Raw genomic sequence first — 19,862 nt, forward strand, 5'->3', positions numbered from 1 at the left:
TTGTCATTTAGTCACTGAGTTGTGTCCAACTCTTTTGTGAGCCCCATGAATTGTAGCCCATCAGGCTCCTCTGTCCAAGGGATTTCCCAGGCAAGAATACTGGAGTGTATTGCCAGTTCCTTCTCCAGGGCATCTTTCCAATTCAGGAATTGAATCTGCATCTCTGAGTCACTAGGGAAGCCCCAGCACTCTAAATAGCAGCCCTCGAATGGCAATTTCCCAAACACCCTCAAACAGCAGAATGGATAAACACATTGTGGTATTTCACACAGTGAAGTTACATGCAGAAATGTGAATGAGTGATTTATGACTATGACAACAATATGGATGAATCTTAACTACAATGTTGAGGGACTTCGCTGGTGGTCTGGTGGCTAAGACTCTGTGCTCTCAATGCAGGCAGCCCAGATTCAATCCCTGGTCAGGGAACTAGATCCCACATGCCACAACTAAGAGTTCACATGTTGAAACAAAGACCTAATGCAGCCAAGTAAATAAATATCTTTACAAAAGAAGAAAAACAATGTTGGCCAAAGAACCAAACAGGAAAGACAACATGTAGTGTTGTTCCCTTAATATAAAATATTAAAATAGGTGAAACTAATCAATGTTGCTAGCAGATCAGGACAATGGTTGTCCCTGACAGTGTGTTCAGTCACTTAATTGTGTCCAACTCTTTTGCAACCCCATGGACTATAGCGTACCAGGCTCCTCTGTCCATGGGATTTTCTTGGAAAGATTACCAGAGTGGGTTGCCATTTCTTTCTCCAAGGGATATTCCAGACCCCTCCAGAAATTGAACTCAAGACTTCCAGAAATCAAATGGAAGGATTGGCCCTAGTAGCTTGAGGACAAAGTCACTTTTTCCTCACTGGCTGACACTTTCACTATCACATATACTATGTGGCAGTGATTCACTGCTTCTACTGTGGTCAGGATTGTACTCAGGGATGTCCAAAGGCACATGAAAGATGGATGGTTCCCCTAGTAGTCCTAGCTTGGGAAACATTCCAGGAGAGCTATTCTGTTACACTCTGCGTGGCATCAGTAAAAGGGCAAATCAAACAAAGGTCTTGGTGATCAGTTCAATTCAGTCGCTCAGTCATGTCCGACTCTTTGTGACCCCATGAAGGGCAGCACCCCAGGCCTCCCTGTCCATCACCAACTCCTGGAGTTTACCCCAACTCATGCCCATTGAGTCAGAGATGCCATCCAACAATCTCATCCTCTGTCGTCCCCTTCTCCTGCTGCCCTCAATCTTTCCCAGCACCAAGGTCTTTTAAAATGAGTCACTAAGTCATGTCCAACTCTTTGTGACCCCATGGACTGCAGCACACCAGGCTTCCCTAACCTTCACTATCTCCCAAAGTTTGCTCAAAATTATGTACACTGAGTTGGTGACACCATCCAACCATCTCATCCTCTATTGTCCCCTTCTCCTCCTGCCCTCAATCTTTCCTAGTATCAGGGTCTTTTCCGATGAATTAGCTCTTTGCATCAGGTGGCCAAAGTATTGGAGTTTCAGCTTCAACATCAGTCCTTCCAATGAACACCCAAGACTGCTCTCCTTTAGGATGGACTGGTTGGACCTCCTTGCAGTCCAAGGGACTCTCAAGAGTCTTCTCCAACATCACAGTTCAAAAGTATCAATTCTTCGGCTCTCAGCTTTCCTTATAGTCCAACTGTCACATCCATACATGACGACTGGAAAAGCCATAGCCTTGAATAGATGGACTTTTGTTGACTAAGTAATGTGTCTGCTTTTTAATATGCTGTCTAGGTTGATCATAACTTTCCTTCAAAGGATAAGCGTCTCAATTTCATGGCTGCAATCGCCATCTGCAGTGATTTTGGAGCCCAAAAAAATAAAGTCTGACCCTGTTTCCACTGTTTCCCCACCTATTTGCTATGAAGTGATGGGACCAGATGCCATGATCTTAGTTTTCTGAATGTTGAGCTTTAAGCCAACTTTTCACTCTCCTCTTTCACTTTCTCAAGAGGCTCTTTAGTTCTTCTTCGCTTTCTGCCATAAGGGTGGTGTCATCTGCATATCTGAGGTTATTGATATTTCTCCCCGCAATCTCGATTCCAGCTTGTACTTCTTCCAGCCCAGTGTTTCTCATGATGTACTCTGCATAGAAGTTAAATAAGCAGGGTGACAATATATAGCCTTGACGTACTCCTTTCCTGATTTGGAACCAGTCTGTTGTTCCATGTCCAGTTCTAACTGTTACATCCTGACCTGCATACAGGTGTCTCAAGAGGCAAGTCAGGTGGTCTGGTATTCCCATCTCTTTCACAATTTTCCACAGTTTATTGTGTCCACACAGTCAAAGGCTTTGGCATAGTCAGTAAAGCAGAAGTAGATTTTTTTCTGGAACTCTTGCTTTTTTGATGATCCATCGAATGTTGGCAATTTGATCTCTGGTTCCTCTGCCTTTTCTAAAACCAGCTTGAACATCTGGAAGTTCATGGTTCACGTATTGCGGAAGCCTGGCTTGGAGAATTTTGAGCATTACTTTACTAGCATGTGAGATGAGTGCAATTGTGCAGTCGTTTGAGCATTCTTCGGCATTGCCTTTCTTTGGGATTGGAATGAAAACTGACCTTTTCCAGTCCTGTGGCCACTGCTGAGTTTTCCAAATTTGCTGGCATATTGAGTGCATCACTTTCACAGCATCATCTTTCAGGATTTGAAACAGCTCTACTGGAATTCCATCACCTCCACTATCTTTGTTCGTAGTGATACTTCCTAAGGCCCACTTGACTTCACATTCCAGGATGTCTGGCTCTAGATGAGTGATCACACCATTGTGATTATCTGGGTCATGAAGACCTTTTTGTACAGTTCTTCTGTGTATTCTTGTCACCTCTTCTTAATATCTTCTGCTTCCATACCATTTCTGTCCTTTATCGAGCCCATCTTTGCATAAATTTTCCCTTGCTATCTCTAATTTTCTTGAAGAGATCTCTAGTCCTTCCCATTCTATTGTTTTCCTCTATTTCTTTGCATTGAACACTGAAGAAGACTTTCTTATTTCTCCTTGCTATTCTTTGGAACTCTGCATTCAAATGGGTATATCTTTCCTTTTCTCCTTTGCTTTTCACTTCTCTTCTTTTCACAGCTATTTGTAAGGCCTTCTCAAACAGCCATTTTCCTTTTTTGCATTTCTTTTTCTTGGGGATGGTCTTGATCCCTGTCTCCTGTAAAATGTCACAAACCTCCATCCATAGTTCATCAAGCACTCTATCAGATCTAGTCCCTTAACTCTATTTCTCAGTTCCATTGTATAATCATAAGGGATTTGATTTAGGTCATAAATCAATGGTTTTCCCACTTTCTTCAATTTGTCTGAATTTGGAGATCATGATCTGAGCCACAGTCAGCTCCCCATCTTGTTTTTGCTGACTGTATAGAGCTTCTCCATCTTTGGCTTCAAAGAATATAATCAATCTGATTTTGGTGTTGACCATCTGGTGATGTCCATGTGTAGAGTCTTCTCTTGTGTTGTTGGAAGAGGGTGTTTGCTATGACCAATGCGTTCTCTTGGAAGAACTCTATTAGCCTTTGCCCTTCTTCATTCTGTACACCAAGGCCAAATTTGCCTGTTACTCCAGGTGTTTCTTGACTTCCTACTTTTGCATTCCAGTCCCCTATAATGAAAAGGACATCTTTTTTCGGTTTTAGCTCTAAAAGGTCTTGCAGGTCTTTGTAGAACTGTCTAACTTCAGCTTCTTCAGCATTTCTGGTCAGGGAATAGACTTGGATTACCATGATATTGAATGGTTTGCCTTGGAAAGGAACAGAGATCATTCTGTCATTTTTAAGATTGTATCCAAGTACTGCATTTTGGACACTTTTGTTGACTATGATGGCTACTTCATTTCTTCTAAGGGATTCCTGTCCACACTAGTAGATAAAATAGTCATCTGAGTTAAATTCCCCCATCCCAGTCCACCTTAGTTCTCTGATTCCTAGAATGTTGACATTCATTCTTGCCATCTCCTGTTTGACCACTTCCAATTTGCCTTGATTCATGGACCTAACATTCCAGTTTCCTATGCAATATTGCTCTTTACAGCATCGGACCCTGCTTCCATCACCAGTCACATCTTCAACTGGGTTTTGTTTTTGCTTTTGCTCTATCCCTTCATTCTTTTTGGAGTTATTTCTCCACTGATCTCCAGTAGCATATTGGTGATAAGGAACTAAAAATCAACCTGAGATGCCATCAGGTCTACCCTTGGTGTATCTCCACCCCACCTTGGTCGTAGAACCAGGAGGGATGAGTAAGATGCCTGCATCTGTAAGAGACAGACTAGTCTGACCAGGGAAGGAAAGCTTCAGTGGAAAGTCTGTCTACACCTCCATCTAGAGCAGGGAGGGATGCCTCTAGTGTAAAGAAGCCACGGCTGTGGATGCTGGTTTTTTCTTTTATAGATGGGAGCTAGCAGTTCCAGAACCATTCCTTTACAATGTTTTTTTTTTTTTACAATGTATTTTTTAAAAACCAGGACAAGTTTGATCCCCAGAGTTTAAAAATACATGCCTGATATTCCTCTGTGATACTGAATGCCACAGTATCCTTTGGAAGACAAGGAATGCTGGCCAGTTGTAGGATCTTACTTACAATACTGTTTTACAACTAGACCGGTTCTATAGAAAACAAGAGAAGTGAGTATAAGTGACGTATATGTTGCTCTTTATCTCTCTGCAGACATGCTAGAACTTATGTCCTAAGGGTGCAGATGTGGGTGTGAAGCCTTCAGCGGCCTCCTATCCACTTACTTTGCCCCTGTATCTGGGGCTCCCAACTGAACAGGCTGAGAATCAGGGCACCCTTCCAGGAGGAGTTACCTCAGTCTAGGTAGAAATTCAAACAGTCCCAATTGTGGTCAAGACTATTAAGAAGATCCCAACAGTACACAGAAGACTTTACAGGACTAACTTTACTTTATGACCTTGCTTGGAGAGATGTATGTCTTGGGACAGACACTGACTCCTGACTCGAGAGCTTGAGTTTTGGGGGAAGCTACTACTTTTGGAGATGAATGGCTTGAACATGAGATAAGGGGAAAGAGAGAACATGAAATAGCTCTCCTCCCTACTAGGAGGCAAGCAGTTCCCATATCAGAACCACTTTGCTAGAAGTAATCTTGAAGGACTCAAGCAAGTGCGTGCTGAGACTTTAGACTATACTAAGTTGGCTGATATAGAACAGAGAGAGAAGAAAGTGCAGAGGGGGAATGATCTTAAAAGATAGATTTCTTACTCAGTCAGCTCCAGATATCTGCCTCAAGATACAAAAACAGGCTTTCAGACCAAATCAGTCTTTAGAAAAACTGTTGCAGCTGGCTCAGATGGTATATTGTGGTAGAGAATATGAGGAGGCAAATAGGCAAAAAAAGAACCAGACAAAAGACTAAAGGCCCTACAATAGCTGCTACATCCACTCTGAAACAGCCTGAGGAAAAATGCCCAGAGGGACCCAGGTGAAAATGGAAGGACTTGTTATTACTGTAGAAAGCAGGGGTATCTCAAGCGGGATTGCCCTCAGGCTTCTAAGCCACCCAAGGCTCCATGTCTGCAAAGGACCATACTGGAAAAGAGACTGCCCTCTGAGGTTTAGGCCCCAGGGGTCAGATTCTCAAGACAATCGAGACTGAAGGTGCCCAGGGGTCCCCATCCTAATTACACCTGAGAAACCCAAGGTATTAATAACTGTGAGGGGCCAATAAGTCCATTTTCTTTGCCACACTGGGGCAACTTTGTGCTCACTGAAGCCCCTAATTCACTTTCCTCCTGATCCACTACTGTAATGGGACTGTCAGGATGAGCCAAACGCTATTATTTCAGTCATCCTTTAAGCTGCAGCTAGGACTCTGTGCTATTTTTCTCACGGGTTTCTAATTGTCCCAGAGTCTCCCTCACCCTTTCTGGGGAAGGATACACTGAGAAAAGTCCAGGCTTCTGTTTTCATGAATATGGAACCTGCTCTTTTTAATTGAACAAAATGTAAATCCTAAAGTGTGGGCTGATGAAAAAACTGTGGGTCGAGCACAAAGTGCTACTCCTGTGGTTATCAAGCTCAATGACCCTCACCTGTTTCCACATCAAAAGCAGTACCCACTAAAGCCTGAGGTTAAGGAAGAGTTAAAACCCATCATTGAAAATTTAAAGGAACAAGGGCTATTAATTCTAATAGTCCATGCAACACTCCTATTTTGGGTGTAAAAAAAGTCAAATGATAAATGGAGACTTGTTCAAGATATATGAATAATAAGTACCTAATCCTTATACTTTATTATCTGAAATTCCTAAAGGAGCCAAATATTTTTCAGTCACTGATTTGAAGGATACTTTCTAGAGTTAAACCTATCATAAATCATACTCTACCTATGACCTTAAGAAAATTGAGAAGATTCTTGGGCATTACTGGCCACTGCCATATTTGGATTCCAGGTTATGGGGAACTTGCCCAGCCTTTATATAAACTTATAACTGTGACTCAGCAGGCCCAAACCAACAAGCTGGTTTGGTCCCCAGAGACTCAAAAGGCTTCTGAAGCTCTTCAAACTGCTCTCCTGTAGGCTTCACCTTTGAGCTTGCCCACAGGATCAGAGTTTAGTTTGTTACTGAAAAAAGGCTATGGCCACAATGTTTGAGGGTAATTGCTACTACTGTTTTGCTAATGCCTAAAGCTCACAAGTTTACTAATGGGCAAAATCTTCCTGTACTGACTTCTCATGATGTAAGAGGGATCTTAAACTCTAAAGTTCAGAGCAACAATGCTCCATCTTTAAATCTACTGTAACTCCAGAGGTGTCAAAAGTTCTAGGAATAGAATATCATTTACACTGCTCCTTGAGACCCCAATCTTCAGGAAAGATTCAAAAGGCTAGTGACATTATTAAAAGATATCTGTGTAAGCTAACTCAGGAAACAAGACAGTTGGTTTAAAGTTTTACCCATAGCTTTAATGAGAGCTCGAACTGTTCTTAAGAAGAAAGGACTGTCTCTATGGCAGACTGTATTTGTGCACAGATAATACTTTGGCCACCTGATGCAAAGAACTGACTCATTGGAAAAGACTCTGATGCTGGGGAAGATTGAAGGTGGGAGGAGAAGGGGAAGACAGAGGATGAGATGGTTGGATGGCATCACCAACTCAATGGACATGAGTTTGAGTAAGCTCTGGGAGTTGGTTATGGACAGAGAAGCCTGGCATACTGCAGTCCATGGGGTCTCAGAGTCGGACACAACTGAGTGACTGAACTGACTGACATTGTCATAGATCCTGAAGCCTTAAAATTAACTATGTGACTCAGCTTTCAGCTTTTCAACCTCCTCATCAATTGAAGGCTTTGCGTGGTGGGTTTCTCTGCTTCAAGGAAAGGACTTTCTTCAGCTCTGAAAATACCTTCACCAACAACAATCATGTGTGACACCTCTTCTTGATCTGATGATGTTATGCTCAAGTCGCGAAATCTCCCAATGACCACCAGGGAGCCAATATCCGATGCAAAAGCAAGAGAGTTTTTATTACCAAGCTTGAGCTGGGGCTCCCACCGTTACTGATGCAGCGGCTATAGGGAGGAGCCCTGGGTTTCGGATTACATTGCGTATATAGGGAGTGTTCATGAAGAAAAAAGAATTTCTAGGTAGGGGGACGTCTGATTGGTCACTTTCTTTCAAAGAGTTGTGTGTTGGTTTCTGATTGGTCCCTATTACCTAGAAGGACCACAAGTTCCTGAACGTTAAGTCAGGAGATTCTAGTCTGGGGTCCGATTGGCTCGTGGGTGGTGGGGTGTTCAGTTCAGTTCAGTCACTCAGTCGTGTCCGACTCTTTGCGACCCCATGAATCGCAACACGCCAGGCCTCCCTGTTCATCACCATCACCCGGAGTTCACTCAGACTCACGTCCATCGAGTCCATGATGCCATTCAGTCATCTCATCCTTGGTCGTCCCCTTGTCCTCCTGCCCCCAATCCCTCCCAGCATCAGAGTTTTTTCCAATGAGTCAACTCTTCCCACAAGGTGGCCAAAGTACTGGAGTTTCAGCTTTAGCATCATTCCTTCCAAAGAAACCCCAGGGCTGATCTCCTTCAGAATGGACTGGTTGAATCTCCTTGCAGTCCAAGGGACTCGCAAGAGTCTTCTTCAACAGCACAGTTCAAAAGCATCAATTCTTCGGCCCTCAGCCTTCTTCACAGTCCAACTCTCACATTCATACATGACCACTGGAGAAACCATAGCCTTGACTAGACGGACCTTAATCGGCAAAGTAATGTCTCTGCTTTTGAATATGCTATCTAGGTTGGTCATAACTTGCATTCCAAGGAGTAAGCGTCTTTTAATTTCATGGCTGCAATCACCATCTGCAGTGATTTTGGAGCCCCCCAAAATAAAGTCTGACACCGTTTCCACTGTTTCCCCATCTATTTCCCATGAAGTGATGGAACTGGATGCCATGATCTTCATTTTCTGAATGTTGAGCTTTAGGCCAACTTTTTCACTCTCCTCTTTCACTTTCATCAAGAGGCTTTTTAGCTCCTCTTCACTTTCTGCCATAAGGGTGCTGTCCTCTGCATATCTGAGGTTATTGATATTTCTCCCGGCAATCTTGATTCCAGCTTGTGTTTCTTCCAGCCCAGTGTTTCTCATGATGTAGTCTGCATAGAAGTTAAATAAGCAGGGTGACAATATACAGCCTTGACGTACTCCTTTTCCTATTTGGAAGCAGTCTGTTGTTCCATGTCCAGTTCTAACTGTTGCTTCCTGACCTGCATACAGGTTTCTCAAGAGGCAGGTTAGGTGGTCTGGTCTTCCCATCTCTTTCAGAATTTTCCACAGTTTATTGTGATCCACACAGTCAAAGGCTTTGGCATAGTCAATAAAGCACAAATAGATGTTTTTCTGGAACTCTCTTGCTTTTTCCATGATCCAGCGGATGTTGGCAATTTGATCTCTGGTTCCTCTGCCTTTTCTAAAACCAGCTTGAACATCAGGGAGTTCATGGTTCACGTATTGCTGAAGCCTGGCTTAGAGAATTTTGAGCATTACTTTACTAGCATGTGAGATGAGTGCAATTGTGCGGTAGTTTGAGCATTCTTCGGCATTGCCTTTCTTTGGGATTGGAATGAAAACTGACCTTTTCCCGTCCTGTGGCCACTGCTGAGATTTCCAAATTTGCTGGCATATTGAGTGCAGCACTTTCACAGCATCATCTTTCAGGATTTGAAACAGCTCAGTTGGAATTCCATCACCTCCACTAGCTTTGTTCATAGTGATGCTTTCTGAGGCCCACTTGACTTCACATTCCAAGATGTCTGGTTCTAGATTAGTGATCACATCATCATGACTATCGGGGTCATGAAGATCTTTTTTGTACAGTTCTTCTGTGTATTCTTGCCACCTCTTCTTAATATCTTCTGCTTCTGTTAGGTCCATATCATTTCTGTCCTTTATTGAGCTCATCTTTGCATGAAATGTTCCCTTGGTGTCTCTAATTTTCTTGAAGAGATCTCTAGTCTTTCCCAATCTGTTGTTTTCCTCTATTTCTTTGCATTGATCGCTGAAGAAGGCGTTCTTATCTCTTCTTCCCGGAACCTTACAAAATGGAGTTTTTCTGTTAACAAAATGAGGTAGCTTAGGTTCTTCAATGACATCTAACAATCCTAAGATGGACTGGTATAACATATTGTACCTTAACTATGGACATAATGTGAATTAATTTTGATAATGTTCTAACTTGGTTTAATGACTATTTTGCCTTACATCTGTAACTGTATAAATGGGTTTGTTTCTAACCATCTGAAAGCTTTTAAGTTACAAATGGTTGTCCAGGCTCCTATGAGTACCACAGCTTCTTCCAACTATTACTTGGGGCCCCTGGATCAGAGACCCTCATTATTAGGGTTAGGAAAATATGTTGCCTCAACAATTTAGGGACAGTGCCCCATCACAGCAGGAAGTAGTTACAGAATGAGAGAGACGCCCCTTTTCCCTTGGCAGCCATATTCTCCTGAAAGAAAAGGGGGGAATGAGAGTCAGTTCCTAGGCAGATTGATAAGAAGTCCGGTGTCACCAAGGAGGAGAAAGGGGTTTGGAGTTCTCAAGGAGGAGGAAATGACAGAAGGGTTTTTTTTTTTTTTTCTCTTCTCTACATTTTTTAGTCTTAGTCTTATGTGTTTTTTTTTTTTTCTTTAAGCCTGGAACTGATGACTACACAACAAACAACTCAGTTCAAACTTTGTACTAAAGATTATATAACAACAATGTATCTTGCTTGAGGGCAGTTTCTCCTTCCTGAAAACCTGACTAATCCTGTTATCTTAAAATGCATATTATAGGAGTGGGTCTGGTAAAATCTTTGTATTGTTAGTTCTTATCCTGTCATCTTAAAACGTAAATTGTGGGGGTGGGTCTAGTAAAATTTTTACAACCTTGAGACATTCTTTTGATTTATTGTAATAACCAATTTAGTGAAGTGAAGTGAAGTCACTCAGTCGTGTCCAACTCTTTGCGACCCCATAGACTGCAGCCTGCCAGGCTCCTCTGTCCATAGGACTTTCTAGGCAATAGTACTGGAGTGGATTGCCATTTCCTTCTCCAGGTGATCTTCCCAACCCAGGGCTTGAACCCGGGTCTCCCTCATTGTAGACAGAGGCTTTACCATCTGAACCACCAGGGAAGTTTTAAAAAGTATATAATTCCCTTGCTAAGACTAGTAAGCAGGGCACTCTCCATCCCCCCTCTGATGTCTATGTCAGAAGCTTTCTCTGTCCCTTTTTCACTTTAATAAAACTCTGCTACACACACACACACAAAAGTGAGTTGATTTAAATATCAATACAAGTACAGGTGATACAAAAACATAGCAAATACTGTGAATTTACAGCAAACCTGCAGAATAACTAAACTTTGAGAATCAGTGACCTAATATATTTAAAGTATTACAAAGCATAAACAATTCCAAGAAGGATGTTTCCAATTAGTTCATCTTAATTCTAAATCCTGACTAAAGATCTAAGAAGTGTAGGGAGGGTGAATGCTAAGCCAATCTGCTCCCTCCTCTGATTCCACTTTCTCTCTCCCTCCCCATTCAACTTCGAGCTGCTCTTAATGCTAAAATGTCACTGTAAGAAGACAGAGGAATTCTGTTTTAGGTTGTGCTGTCAATTCAGTTGTGTCTGACTCTTTGCAACTCCATGGACTATAGCCCGCCAGGCTCCTCTGTCCATGGGCTTCTCCAGACAAAAATACTGGGGTGGGTTTCCATTCCCTCCTCCAGGGAATCTTCTCAACCCAGGGATCGAAGCTGTGTCTCTTACATCTCCTGCATTGGCAGGCAAGTTCGTTACCACTAGTGCCACCTGGGAAGCCAAGTGAAAATAAGATGAATGTAACCATTTTAATTAAAAAGTAACAGTTTCATCAAACCCATAGAGGTATTCAATTTACACTTCTGAAAATATCTTCAGGTTCAAAAGACTATAACAATAAGTTAATTAGCTCTGTGCTTATATGATAAGAAATATAAAACCAAATATTGGATATAGAAATGATGAGATGGTCTTCAACTCAGACCAAAGTGCAAACTAAAGAATGTCACTTGCCATCTGGTTTTTAAAAGAATTGAAGTCACTCGCCCTGCAGTTGCTGATTTTTAAGGCATCCTGAGAAGAGTTCAGGCAAGGATCAGGAATGAGACTCAGGAATGTGCTTTGGGAAAAACAGAATAGTCTTCAGACACTCAGATATTTTCAGGAGAAAATTCTATGAATCCAATTTCTTGCATCTTCTCATTCCTAGAAAGGCACTAAAATCATCTGCTCCTTGTGACTAGCAGCAACCTTCCTGTGACTGGCAGCAACCTTCCAATAAGATTGATGCTTGTTTGCACAGACCTCCCCCTGCCCCTTGGCCAAACCATGTGTATATACTGACCTCCCCCTCTCTACTCCTCTTTGTGCGGCAGTTCTCAGAGCTACCAGAAAGGCTATCTCTTGGACTATAGTCCACAGTAAGCCCCAAATAGAAGTGAACTCACAGCTGTCATGTACATTTTTTTTTTCCGGTTGACAAAGGTCAATGTAATTTTTAAATGATGTGAGCTTTGGCAAAGATTAAACAGATAGATAGACAGATAGACATGGGCTCACAATATATATATATATTCATTTCATTTAGTAACATGAGATAAGGAACTACGCTAACAGATAAATAAAGGCATCCATGGCCCCTGACCTTGCAGACCTTAGTCAAGTTCAGGTTCCCCAAAAACCAACATATATAAACTTCCTGGCACAGAGCAAGTGCTAAATAAATGTGAGTTTTCTTACCACTCTCCCCTTTCCACCTTCTCATCCTTAATGTGAAGTGAAAGGGCCTCATGAATTTCTCTTTAAATAAAATGAAAAGAAATGCACTGCTAGAGTCCCTTGGCTTTTCTCGTAACGCAAGCCATTGAACATGTATGAAGCTGGAAGAGAGTCAGAATTTTCAGAGTAAATAATCTGTAACCTCCTTATCCTGGCTTTGGATTACCTGAAGGAAAGGGTTTGGAAAGTAAGACAGATGACACCTCATGGAAGACCATCAGGACAAATGCCAGGAACTCTGTGTCCCCACACACCAAGCCCCAGCCTGATGTCACCGTACACTGTCAGAACAGGCAGTCCTGACCACTGCAGGGCTGATGTAGATGTGGATTTAGGAAAGAGCTGGCATTGGGCAATCCCAGTCCACTCCCCACACAGGTGATTCTTGCTCAGGGACAGAGGTCTCTGCTGGTGAGCCACAGAGCATGGCCACACTCCCAGGATTCCCGCTCTAGTTCCAGGAATGCCAAGTCACAAAGGTTCTTGAGAAAACAGGGAGAGTCAGCTTTTCTTTTTAAAGGAAATAGAAAAATGGACGTTGCCCAAAGCCCATCCTAATACCTGACATGTCCAGGCATCAGGATATTGTGTGTTGTCTGAATAATGAATGAACTAAAAGTGTCACTTGGAAAACTGCCACTTCTGTTTGACAGACCTGTTAGAACACTAAGAGAATGATAACTAACACTTATTTTCTATGAGGGGTACAGAATTTACAAATATTGAGTTGGCCAAAAAGTTCACTCATGTTATGGAAAAACCCAAACAAAGTTTTTAACCAACCCAATATACAGCCTCTTTCAACTGGATTAGGGAGGAAAAAACCTCACAGTCCAAACTAATATACACACATTTACATACTACCCACACATAGAAATTCATGAACCAGACTTTGGCTTGAGAACCTACTATGAAGAATAATCATAAATGTAATTTATGGAAGACCCTAGACTGCCTTCCTGACTGCAGTCATTAACTCCAAACAGATGTGGGCTGATACAGAGCCATATAGAAAGAAGTCCAGGTTACTACTACATCTTGAAGCTCCCAACAGTATAAGACAGTAAAGAAAGGCAAACACATGGTTACTTGATGTCTACATGTGTATGTTCAGTTGCTCAGTCATGTCCGACCCTTTAGGGTCCCGTGGACTGTGTAGCTCTCCAGGCTTCTCTGCCCATAGAATTCTCCAGGAAAGAACGCTGCAGCAGGTTGCCATTTCCTACTCCAGGGCATCTTCCTGATGCAGGAATTGAACCCGCATCTTTTGTATCTCCTGTATTGGCAGGCGGATTCTTTATCACTAGGCCACCTGGGAAGCCCCACTTGATCTTAAATATTTACAAGTTAATAATTTAACAAGTTAATTTCTAAACAGAATATAATATGGAGTACAAATCATGTTATTTAAAAGATAGAGTTTGGGACTTAGCTAGTGGTCCAGTGGCTAAGACTCCATGTTCCCAATGCAGGGGGCTGGGTTCGATCCCTGGTCAGGGAACTAGATCCCACATGCCACAATGAAAGAACCTGGATGCCACAATGAAGATCAAGATCCTGAGGGCCACAACTAAGACCCAGAAGAGCCAAATAACTAATTTTTGTCCAGGGTAGAGTTTATAAAAATATTAGTTCAAGATGCACAATAGATGATGTGACTCAATAATGAGACACAGTTGAAAGTTGTTAGTTGTTGGTAAATGCAGTCTTTGTGAATGCACATAAAATCTCATTTGGAGGTAGAATTTTGAGATTGTTTTTGAATGTCATGCCCTGAACCAAATGGCCTTCCCACAACCTTGTAGACTTACAACCTGCAGCAGGTTGCCATTTCCTACTCCAGGGGATCTTCCTGGTGCAGGAATTGAACCCGCATCCTATTGGAATCTACACATGGCACTCCCTTCCTTCCTTCTGCTCATTTAACATTTCAAAGAGATTATATATCATTATGTGTTCACCTGAACAAAAAAATCTAAAAGCAATTACAGTCAAAATTCTCTCTCCCACCTCTGCCCCCCATCCAGCCAGTTCCCACCTTCCTCCAATAAATGACCACTCTCACTAGTTCTTTGAGGAATATTCTAGAAATTTTTTTCTGTATATACAAGTGAATACCAATATATATCTCCCCTCCTTATACCTAAATTCACAGCATCCTATAGATATCCCTCTGTGTTGCTTTCTTCAGGTAACAGTATGTCTTTGGACTTCTCTGATGGACCAGTGGCTAAGAATCCATGTGCCAATGCAAGGGACACAGGTTTGATCCCTGGTCCAGGAAGATTTCACATTCCACAGGGCAACTAAGCTTGTGTGCCACAAATACTGAAGCCTGTGTGCTCTGGAGTGTGTGCTTTGTAACAAGAGAAAGACCTTGCACAGCAACAAAGACCCAGCACAGCCAAAACAAGAAACGAAAAACATTATGCCTTTGAATTTCCTCCATATCAGTACATAAAAAGCTTCCTCATTCTTTGCATAGCTGCAAAATATTCCATTGTATGCATGTTGCAAAACCTATTTTGACAATGCCCTATTGATGAGTATTTGTCTATCCCATAATTTTCTCATTTCCTACAATATTACAATGTACAAATATGCCATCAATCCTTTTACTTGTGTAAAGAAAACTTATTGAAGAACATTCAGTTCAGTTCAGTCACTCAGTCGTGTCAGACTCCTTGCAACCCCATGAATCACAGCACACCAGGCCTCCATCACCAACTCCCAGAGTTCACTCAGACTCACATCACTCAAGTCGGTGATGCCATCCAGCCATCTCATCCTCTGTCGTCCCCTTCTTCTCCTGCCCCCAATCCCTCCCAGCATCAGAGTCTTTTCCAATGAGTCAACTCTTTGCATGAGGTGGCCAAAGTATTGGAGTTTCAGCTTCAGCATCAGTCCTTGTAATGAACATCTAGGACTGATCTCCTTTAGGATGGACTAGTTGGATCTCCTTGCAGTCCAAGGGACTCTCAAGAGTCTTCACCAACACCACAGTTCAAAAGCATCACTTCTTCAGTGCTCAGCCTACTTCACAGTCCAACTCTCACATCCATACATGACCACTGGAAAAACCATAGCCTTGACTAGACGGACCTTAGTCAGCAAAGTAATATCTCTGCTTTTCAATATACTATCTAGGTTGGTCATAACTTTCCTTCCAAGGAGTAAGTGTTTCCTAATTTCATGGCTGCAGTCACCATCTGCAGTGATTTTGGAGCCCCCCAAAATAAAGTCTGACACCGTTTCCACTGTTTCCCCATCTATTTCACATGAAGTGATGGGACCGGATGCCATGATCTTCATTTTCTGAATGTTGAGCTTTAAGCCAACTTTTTCACTCTCCTCGTTCACTTTCATCAAAATGCTTTTTAGCTTCTCTTCACTTTCTGCCATAAGGGTGGTGTCATCTGCATATCTGTGGTTATTGATATTTCTCCCATCAATTTTGATTCCAGCTTGTGCTTCATCCAGTCCAGCATTTCTCATGATGTACTCTGCATATAAATTAAATAAGCAGGGTGACAATATATAGCCTTGACGTACTCCTTTTCCTATTTGGAACCAGTCTGTTCTTCCATGTCCAGTTCTAGCTGTTGCTTCCTGACCTGCATATAGGTTTCTCAAGAGGCGGGTCAGGTGGTCTGGTATTCCCATCTCTTTCAGAATTTTCCACAGTTTATTGTGATCCACACAGTCAAAGGCTTTGGCATAGTCAATAAAGCAGAAATAGATGTTTTTCTGGAACTCTTGCTTTTTCGATGATCCAATGGATGTTGGCAATATGATCTCTGGTTCCTCTGCCTTTTCAAAATCCAGCTTGTACATCTGGAAGTTCATGGTTCACATACTGCTGAAGCCTGGCTTGGAGAATTTTGAGCATTACTTTACTAGTGTGTGAGATGAGTGCAATTGTGTGGTAGTTTGAGCATTCTTTGGCATTGCCTTTCTTAGGAGCTAATAAACAAAGACTCCCCCCCCTTTCAAAACATGAAATTATCTTTGATAATGTAGGAAATATGACCCAACTAAAAGAACTTTGTAATCAAGTACCCATCTACAATAGCCTTATCTTTTTCTAGCCTCCTTTCTGTTGTTCAACTCCCCCAAGGCTGTGTCTACTGTCACTTATTTTTAAAATGTCCTCTGTGATAGACTCACCTGGTGGTCCAGTTGTTAAGAATCTGCCTGCCAATGCAAGGAACACAGGTTTGATCCCTGGTCTGGGAAGATTGCACATGAATGTCATGGGGAAATTAAGCCCGTGTACCACAGCTACTGAAGCCTGCCTGAGCACTGAAACAAGTGAAGCCAAAAACAAAAACAAAAAGCAGTATAGCCATAAATAAATAAATGATTTAATTAAAAAAAAAATACTGTGGCTCTTAAGAAAGACAAAAGCAAAAAAACCTGCTCTGTGGCTTACCTGTATCAGAATCACGTGGGAGTGAGGATGAGAAAATCTGGCTTGCTGGAGCCTATTCCAGACCTGATGAATCAGGATATGTAAGGATGGGGCCTGGGAACATGCATTTTAGACAACTGCCTCCTCCTTGAGTCATAATTCATATGTACACAAAGTCCTCACTGTGGCTAATATTACCTGTGTCCTTGAGGCCCCTTCAAGGGCATAAGTGCCCTCCTCTGAATCCCTGAATGCTGCTTGTCTTCTGTAAATTCACTTAGAGCACTGACTTCCCTCTCACTGTTTTGCTGTGACTTAGAAGAGAAATGCACAGCTGAACTCTAAGTTGTATTCTGCAAGTCTTGGGATGTGGTCTTTACTTAAGGTTTTAATTTCACACTAAAATGTAAAATTTGTACATTTGTAAATGTGAAAAATCTAAAATGCCAAAGAATGCACAAACTACCACACACTTGCACTCATCTCACACGCTAGCAGAGTGATGCTCAAAATTCTCCTAGCCAGGCTTCAACAGTACATGAACCGTGAACTTCCAGATGTTCAAGCTGGATTTTGAAAAGGCAGAGGAACCAGATATCAAAGTGTCAACATCCGTTGGATCATTGAAAAAGCAAGAGAGTTCCAGAAAAAATCTACCTTTGCTTTATTGACTATGCCAAAGCCTTTGATTGTGTGGATCACCACAAACTGTGGAAAATCTTCAAGAGATGGGAATACCAGACCACCTGACCTGCCTCTCGAGAAATCTGTATGCAGGTCAAGAAGTAACAGTTAGAAATGGACATGGAACAACAGACTGGTTCCAAGTAGGAAAAGGAGTATGTCAAGGCTGTATATTGTCACCCTGCTTATTTAACTTCTGTGTAGAGTACATCATGAGAAATGCTGGGCTGGATGAAGCACAAGCTGGAATCAAGATTGCAGGCAGAAATATCAATAACCTCAGATATGCAGATGACACCACCCTTATGGAAGAAAGTGAAGAAGAACTGAAAAGCTTATTGATGAAAGTGAAAGAGGAGAGTGAAAAAGTTGGCTTAAAGCTCAACATTCAGAAAACGAAGATCATGGCATCTGGTCCCATCACTTCATGGCAAATAGATGGGGAAACAGTGGAAACAGTGTCAGACTTTATTTTGGGGGGCTCCAAAATCACTGCAGATGGCGACTGCAGCCATGAAATTAAAAGACGCTTACTCCTTGGAAGAAAATTTATGACCAACCTAAGTGAAAAGTGAAGTCGCTCAGTCGTGTCTGACTCTTTGCGACCCCATGGACTGTAGCCCACCAGGCTCCTCCATCCATGAGATTCTCCAGGCAAGAGTACTGGAGTGGGTTGCCATTTCCTTCTCCAGTGACCAACCTAGACAGCATATTAAAAAGCGGAGACATTCCTTTGCCAACAAAGGTCCATCTAGTCAAGGCTATGGTTTTTCCAGTGGTCATGTATGGATGTGAGAGTTGGACTACAAAGAAAGCTGAGTGCCAAAGAATTTATGCTTTTGAACTATGGTGTTGGAGAAGACTCTTGAGAGTCCCTTGGACTGCAGAGATCCAACCAGTCCACCTTAAAGGAGATCAGTCCTGAGTGTTCATTGGAAGGACTGATGTTGAAGCTGAAACTCCAATACTTTGGCCACCTGATGCAAAGAGCTGACCCATTTGAAAAGACCCTGATGCTGGGAAAGATGTGGGAGGAGAAGGGGACAACAGAGGATGAGATAGTTGGATGGCATCACTAACTCAATGGACATGAGTTTGAGTAAACTCTGGGAGTTGGTGATGAACAGGGAGGCCTGGCGTGCTGTAGTCCATGGGGGTCATAAAAAATCAGACTGGTCTGAGTGATTGAACTGAACTGAACTAACTGATTTACAATTGAGTCAGTTTGCAAGTTCCAAGTTAATATATGAAGTATAGGTCATAAATGATTACTGGGTAAATAAATAACCAACTTATCTTCAAAGTGCTACTTGTCTTGTTTTCCTCAGTTTAGCATTGGTTTTAATTTCTGTATTTTAATACAACTCTTGCAGTCTGAGAGCAACATTTGTTGTTCTATGCCTTTGGCCAAATAAAGTGTAGAACAGTTAATGCTGTTTCTTTAAAAACATCAGTATCAATCAATGACAACCACCGTTGACAGGGATGCATAGTGTTTTTCCACAAACATTTCTATTAATAAGGGTTTCTGAGGTCCTTCTTTATGCTGCCTTTTATGTTATGAAAAGAAGAGCCAACTTTTGTTGAGTGCCTATTATTGCAAGGTGTTTATTATGTCAGATAGTGTCACACAGTTAAGAGTATAGACTGGAGATAGACTGGTGCTGCTGCTACTAAGTCACTTCAGTCATATCTGACTCTGTGCGACCCCATAGAAGGCAGTCCACCAGGCTCCCTCATCCCTGGAATTCTCCAGGCAAGAACACTGGAGTGGGTTCCCATTTCCTTCTCCAATGCATGAAAGTGAAAAGTGAAAGTGAAGTCGCTGGGTTCAAATTCTGGATCTGCTACTTTGGAGCCCTGTGAGCATAAGCAAGTTATTTAAATTCTCTGTGCTTCAGTATCCCTTCTATAAAATGGAGGCAATAAGACCATCTTGTAGATTGTTAAGATGACCACAAATTCTTCTCCTCCCTCCATCTCTGCCTCTGCATAGATGTGGAATCTGTTTCTCCAACCCTTGAGTCTGGGTTGGCTCTGTGACTTTCTTTGGCCAATGCACCAATGGCAAATGTGACACAGCATCAAATGTGACAGATGCTTGTAGAGCACTTGCAGAAGCAGAGCACCTGACGGAACGGCATCTGTCTGCAGACGCAGTAAGCCCAGGTGAGGCCAGCAGAATAGCCACCCCACAGAACCCAGCCCAAACTGCTGACTCCAAATCATTTACTTCCTAACCATGTCTATTTCCTTCCTGGATTCCTTCCACTGTGCACTTTAAAATTTGGTCTTCCACAGGGTTTTATTATTTTTTTTCTAATACTGTTGTTTCTCTATAGGAAATCTCAACTACTTTCACATCTCAATTACTATCCACATG

This window comes from Capricornis sumatraensis, chromosome 4 (genome assembly GCF_032405125.1).
Source record: "Capricornis sumatraensis isolate serow.1 chromosome 4, serow.2, whole genome shotgun sequence".
Lineage (NCBI taxonomy): Eukaryota > Metazoa > Chordata > Mammalia > Artiodactyla > Bovidae > Capricornis > Capricornis sumatraensis.